The following is a 7,627-nucleotide window of genomic DNA, read 5'->3' on the forward strand; positions in this document are numbered from 1 at the left end:
GTCGAATACAGACACTGAGGTCCAGTTGGTCCGCGCGCGCCGTCATGTTTTGTCGAATACAGACACTGAGGTCCAGTTGGTCCGCGCGCGCCGTCATGTTTTGTCGAATACAGACACTGAGGTCCAGTTGGTCCGCGCGCGAGGTCCAGTTGGTCCGCGCGCGAGGTCCAGTTGGTCCGCGCGCGCCGACATGTTTTGTCGAATCCAGACACTGAGGTCCAGTTGGTCCGCGCGCCGACATGTTTTGATCCGCGCGCGCGGACAACTTTTGGTACGCGAGAGAGGTCCAGATGTCCGACGAGAGAGGCCCAGATGGGTCCGCGGATGCTTGTTTTGATTCTGACATTGCTGAAAAGGGGCGTTACATACAACTTGACTTGATTTCTCCAGCTCAGGAACGAGTAAATCGTGTTTGCTCTGCATCGGTTACCGGTAAGGTCTTAATTCATATACATTAATATTGAAATGCATTTATACTTAACTTTACCGCATTATTCAAACGTGATAGGAAGTTATGAGTCACCATGCAGTCCATTTTGGCTTCAGAGATTACATTAACGTTAAACAACTCTAACCCAATTCTAATAATAGTTTTCACATTCTTGTTGGGTGTTACATTAGCATGTTGTGAGTAACCATATACATAAATGTATAGATGTAGCAGTACACTGTCTATCTGCATGTCATGTATGTCATATATGTCCTGATGAATTGAAAATGGGGGACCCTGATGTAAACAAGACGAAAGTCTTTCTCTGGTCTGCATCCCCTTAACAATTGTGTGTATTGAGCTGTACTGTTTTGTACCCATTCTGCAATCTGTTAATAACGTTTTCAATCAATCAATCAATCAATCAAACCACAAGAGACGAAGATCATTGATTGATTGATTGAGAAAATAACATAGCTGTAGCTCAGGGAGGGGCAATTGGCGGCCCGCGGGCCGCATGCGGCCCTCACCGACGTTCCATGCGGCCCCAGGCCAATATAAAAAAAAAAAAAAAAAACTTATAATATTTTTTTATTTTTTTTTATTTTTTTATTTTTTTTATTGTATTCGACTAAGAAGAGTTGGCAGTCGACTATGGCTCCTTTCGATCGATTAGTCGACTATTTGACTAATAGGGGTCAGCCCTAGTGTGGACATATGAAACGCTGTTGAAAGTGCCGTGGAGCAATATGGGGGTTTTGATAAACTGTCGGCTGTTGTTACCGATGGAGCACCGGCAATGAAAGGAAAACGCACAGGATTCGCCGGGCTTCTAAGGCAGAGTGGCGTTGAGTGTCCAATGCTGCACTGCATTATACAACAGGTAAGTTCGCTAACATAATTTCCATCTATTGTGGGTCACTATAATGACCAATGCGAGTCGAGTGTAGTCAAATTATATGCGAGAGTCGTTAAATCGTTTTTCTTTTTTTTTTATCTGATATAGGAGGCTCTCTGTGCCAAGAAGCTTGACTACTACAGCCATGTTATGGATTTGGTTACCAAGGTTACCAATCTAATTCGTGGAGGCAACAGGTCACTAAACCATAGAAAGTTTGTCTCCTTTTTGGAAGAGATGGACACTGATTATGGCGACTTGCAGCTACACACAGAAATCCGATGGCTGAGCCGTCGGAAAGTACAGGAGCGACATTGAAACACTGCAAATGCAATTCAATGATCGGTTTGAAGATTTCAACGGCATGCAGTCACGGATAGCGCTGTTTGCCGGCCCCCTCACCGCTACGGTGTCAGAGCAGCCCCCACCGTTGCAGCTTGAACTGTGCGAGCTACAGTCAGATCCTTTTTTTCAAGCAAAGAGAAATGAGAGGGGAATTTCGTTTTGGAAACTGCTACCTGAGGCCCGCTTCCCACTCCTCAGGGACTTTGCCCTCTCTATGGCCAGTATGTTTGGGAGCACATACATATGTGAGAGCAATTTCTCAAACATGAAGCACATCAAGTCAAAGTAGAGAAACAGGCTGTCGGATGAAACATTATTTCATCTGATGCAGATTGCATGCACAAACATTGAAGTTGACATTCCTGCTATTGTGCGCCAAATGGAGAGACCACAAGTGTCTCATTAAAGACAGGGGGGAGGAGGAGATGATGAAGAGGTGTAGAGGGGGGGAAGGAGATGATGAAGAGGTGTAGAGAGGGGGGAAGAGATGATGAAGAGATGTAGAGAGGGGGGGAGATGATGGAGAGGTGTAGAGAGGGGACCATTATTATTATTATTATTATTATTATTATTATTATTATTATTATTATTATTATTATTATTATTATTATTATTATTATAACCATTATTGACCCACTGTGGGGCGAGGGTGAATGTCATGCCAGTTTGATAAAGGGTCAATGGGAGGCATGTAGTATTGCACTTTACTTTACTTGCACTTTACTTGTTTACTTTTGTAGTGTTCAGATAACACTAATAACACAAACACAAAGCAGCATTCCTGCTGCATTTCACTACAACAGTCAATCAAAAGTGCAATAATAAATGATTTTGTTAAATGTATACACTTTTATCCTGCTACTAAACAAAACATTCCTGAGTGCTTCATATCCATAACATGCATTTCAGTGTTATAATGTTTTGTTTAGTAGCAGGATAAAAGTTTATACATTTAACAAAATCATTTATTATTGCACTTTTGATTTACTGTTGTAGTGAAATGCAGCAGGAATGCTGCTTTGTGTTTGTTGAGCAGTGGGCTTTAAGTTCATACATTTATTTTATTAGAAGCCTTAATTATAATTGATAATTTTTGTATATATTTGGGGTTACACAGCAATACTTTTAAATTCAGCTGTTTATAAATTCATAAAGTTGAAATTGCATTACTAAATGCATTTGAAATGGAATAAAAACAAAGTTACAACAAATTATAATTGTTTATATACCTTGTGACTATTAGGGCTATATGAGTGATGGGGTACTACTGGCGGGACTGCCGATAAACAATGCGGCCCCCCAGATTGATTGTGGACATTTTGTGGCCCTCACCATATACAAAGTTGCCCACCCCTGCTGTAGCTAGTACCAGTGGTGCGTTCCTCAGTACTGTATATTTGCATATCGTATATGTCACAAATGTAACAGTACTAAATACCTGTATGTCATGTATGTCCCTATGTCATAAATGTCATGATGAGTTGAATCTCTATGGCTGATTGGCTGTATTGTTATTGTGTAGATAGAGTGCTCACTCTCTACATCTCTGTGGCTGTATTGTTATTGTGTAGAACTGTATATCAGTGCTCTCTCTACATCTCTATGGCTGAACCCTGTTACCCTATAAACACATTATCCTGGCCAGCACCACTTCACCCTGAACCACTGTTTACATGTTTGAACTTGTAGGAACCTGCATGAGAATGGGTACAATACAGTACGGCTCAATACACACAATTGTTAAGGGGATGCAGACCAGAGAAAGACTTTCGTCTTGTTTACATCAGGGTCCCCCATTTTCAATTCATAGTGACATTTATGACATACACAACATACAGATATAAAAATCTAATCTAATCTAAACTAATCATGACATTTATGATTTGTGACATACAAGATATGCAAATATACAGTACTGTTAAACAGATCCTAACATTAAATATATACATACGAGGGGGAGGAAACTACATTAGGAGGAGGTGGGTGGGTAGAGAACATTTATAACACAATAACAAGTGTGAAAATAACATGTTATTTATTTGAACAGTAAAAAAAATAAAAAACTCAAGTGAAAACTTATGCTACAGTATTCTGACAGTCCAAACACAGACACGTCTGTACATGGTAGGTTGTTTGAATTGTTTGATTTGCACATCTCCCCTTCATACATTGTGTTTTTTTTGCAGGAGCAGTACACAAGTTCCAAGATTCCATCTGGAAGTGACATCCAGTCAATCTCAAAGAAGTCTCCCTCTATCTTCCATCCATGGCTCATCCGTGTCTGGACTGCTGATCATATGGGAACTGTATTGAGAGGCATGAAGCAATAGTCGGGAGTTCAACTGTGGCGGGTGGATTTACTGATCCCTCGAGAAAGTTCATTAACTTGGCTTTATCATTTTTCATATAATTAGTTTTGAAAATATTGAGGCCAACATCAACAGAAAGGCTTTCGAAATAGTGAAATGCCATGTTGGCCTCAATATTTTCAAAACAAATTATATGAAAATGTTATGACATGAACAAGAATGTGATAAAATATGTAATAAAAACGGAGCTCAACGCATACATTTGATCGTAGAATTATTGTTTCCCCAATACCAAGATGGCGGCGGTCTCGTGACGTCAGTGTCTTCGAGAATGTTGGGGGTCCTTATTTCTCGTATGCGAATTTATTGGCATCATGCAGCACTATCGTCATCATCATCAGTATCAACTAACATTACAAGAACATTAGAGGAAGTTGGACACATGTTTCATCATTAAATGGCAGCAGATAATCAAAAACTAGCTAGTAGCACTGGGGTTGGATGCCACCCTTATTTTCATTGTAATGTACTTATGCTGTATGATGACAATACATTTCAATGTAATCTAATCTAACTGGTACTATGACCTTGATGATGGTCCTAGAGGTCAGTGATTTGATGCTCTTTTGGCAATGGTGGCGTAAGAGAGTGCTGTCTTAACGTGAGAGAGTGCCATCTTAACAGGTCGTGGGAAATCTCCCATATAGGCATTGGATTGGGTGGAGAGCTGGTGACTGCATGTGAATGCCCTCGTATGCCCTGTGTATGGGGACATGTCACCCATATAGAAACACACCTCTTCAATCAATATCTGAGATGCAAATAAATAAATAACCTTCTTAATAAATATAATATTTATATTGTAGTGGGTTCTATAGAGACATAATTCCTCATGGTATTGTGTTGATGGGGCACTGTTCTAGGTTGGTTTTGGGTTGGGCTGAGAGGAGACGCCCTGTGTGGGGTTTCATTGATAAATGTTTGATTACTACGAGCTGGAGAGTTCCGAGTTCTCCAGAGTTACAGTCTGGAGAGAAAGGATAAAACATATAGATAATGCTCTATGCCGTGATTCCCATCATCTGTTAGAGGGTCACATTGTGATTGTAACCGTGTGAAGTTTTCCTGGTTTACAGTCAGGGTACTCTCTGGAACAGTGATGCCTTGTGTGTCATTGTTAACAACAGGGCGATCGTGGTCTACACCGTAGTCTGCTATGTCCTGTTCAGAAATAATCACATTTGGTTGTGTCAACATCCCTGTTCTCTACTAGGCTACACTGTAAGAAAAAAAAGCTGCAAGAAAACGGTAAATGTCTGGCATCAATGGTTTCCAAATACTTACTGTCAAATTACAGTAAAATACATTTACAGATTACAACCTTTATTTAATGGTTAATATTTTTATAAAAGATAATTTACTGTATTTGTATGGCATTTACACTTAAAGTAGAAAAACAAAAGTAATGTGTAAAATAATACAGCAAATCTCCAGTGAAAAAACATTTTATTTTTTACAGTATACATCTCTCTCTCTCCATCTTCTATTTATATCTCCATTCATTTTTTCAATCTTTTATCTACAATCAGGTCCATACATATTTGGACATCAACACAATTCTCCTCACTTTGGCTCTACACCACCACAATGGATTCAAAATTACACAATCAAGATGTGCTTTAAGTGCAGACTTTCAGCTTCAGGGTTGGGAGGAAACAGTAATGGTAAAACAAAAAGATCTGTATAAAAAAATAACATTGACCAGAGCACCAGTTTGATTGTCTCCTTCGCACGGCACAACTAACAATGAACATTGACCATCATAAAATGTAACGGTAACACAACACAGTGTGTCTGCAGTAACAGTAACATAACAGTGCATCTGCAGTAACACAACACAGTGTGTCTGCAGTAACAGTAACATAACAGTGCATCTGCAGTAACACAACACAGTGGGTCTGCAGTAACACAACGCACTGGGTATTAGAGTATAGTGTTGTATCTACTAATATCTTCTAATACCTTCTCATACCTTCTAATAGCTTCTCATACCTTCTAATAGCTTCTCATACCTTCTAATACCTTCACACGACACGCACGCTGTGCACGCTCACACACTAGCAGCCACTTTAACACTTCAACATGAGCGGGCACACACTCATGCGCACACACTCACACTTATTGCCAAAAGGAAAGGCCACTTTAAATCAGTATTAGCAACAGTAACAGTGTATTGCACTACCAAAGCTACCTAGCATGTCCTATATGCTCTGTAAATAACTATGTACAGATACCGATTTTGATGTCACACCATGTTACCTGTTATTGCACAATGTTTTTGTATTGGATTCTATTATATGTTGTACCCACTGTATTGCACATCGTTGCGGGCAAGACCACCCGCATTTCATTGTATACTCGTATGCCGTGACGAATAAAACTCTTGACTTGACTAATAGCTTCTAATACCTTCTCATACCTTCCTTCTCATACCTTCTCATACCTTCCTTCTCATACCTTCTAATACCTTCCTTCTCATACCTTCTAATACCTTCCTTCACCTTCTCATACCTTCCTTCTCATACCTTCTAATACCTTCCTTCTCATACCTTCTAATACCTTCTCATACCTTCCTTCTCATACCTTCTCATACCTTCCTTCTCATACCTTCTAATACCTTCTCATACCTTCTCATACCTTCTCATATTACCTACTAATACCTTCTAATACCTTCTCATACCTTCTCATATGACCTACTAATACCTTCTCATACCTTCTCGTATCTAATCAATAATTACACTGACTGTACTAGTACTAAAGGACACTGAGAAGGCACTGGGTCCTATGTATACTACTATACAATACAATATACAGTTTTAACTCTGTCATTATGCTATACTTGCTATATCTAAACTATACTATACAAGAACCACATCGGTTATTTCCTTAAAGTGATCTTTATATGCCTCATTCCTTTAAAGTGACCTTTTCATTTAGTTTAAAGCGATTGCAGCATGTGTGTTGTGCGTGTGTATGTGTGTGCTCATGTGTACTTGTGTGTGGAGAGTTCCGAGTTCTCCAGAGTTACAGTCTGGAGAGAAAGGATAAAACATATAGATAATGCTCTATGCCGTGATTCCCATCATCTGTTAGAGGGTCACATTGTGATTGTAACCGTGTGAAGTTTTCCTGGTTTACAGTCAGGGTACTCTCTGGAACAGTGATGCCTTGTGTGTCATTGTTAACAACAGGGCCATCGTGGTCTACACCGTAGTCTGCTATGTCCTGTTCAGAAATAATCACATTTGGTTGTGTCAACATCCCTGTATGCCATAGAGCCAAAGGGGTCCTAGATTGTGCTGAACTTAAAGGGTGATGATTCCATTGTGAAACAAACTCTTGGCTTGATCTCTGGATTCTCCCCCAAAACACAAAGTGCAAAGCCCACAGATGTACCTCATTTGTGGAATTCAAAATGTCACTATTTTCCATGTACTGGAAAAGCTGTTTAAAAAAGTCAGACACTACCCTATTGACATCCGACCAAAGTCGTTCTATTCTTTGATTGTGGACGCTTCTCCTGACAATAAAACTCCCTCTACCAGTACCGTGATGGTTAATCATAAATCTGGCCACATCAACATT

The sequence above is a fragment of the Notolepis coatsorum genome (genome assembly GCF_963971535.1).
Source record: "Notolepis coatsorum genome assembly, contig: SCAFFOLD_170, whole genome shotgun sequence".
Classification (NCBI taxonomy): Eukaryota; Metazoa; Chordata; class Actinopteri; order Aulopiformes; family Paralepididae; genus Notolepis; species Notolepis coatsorum.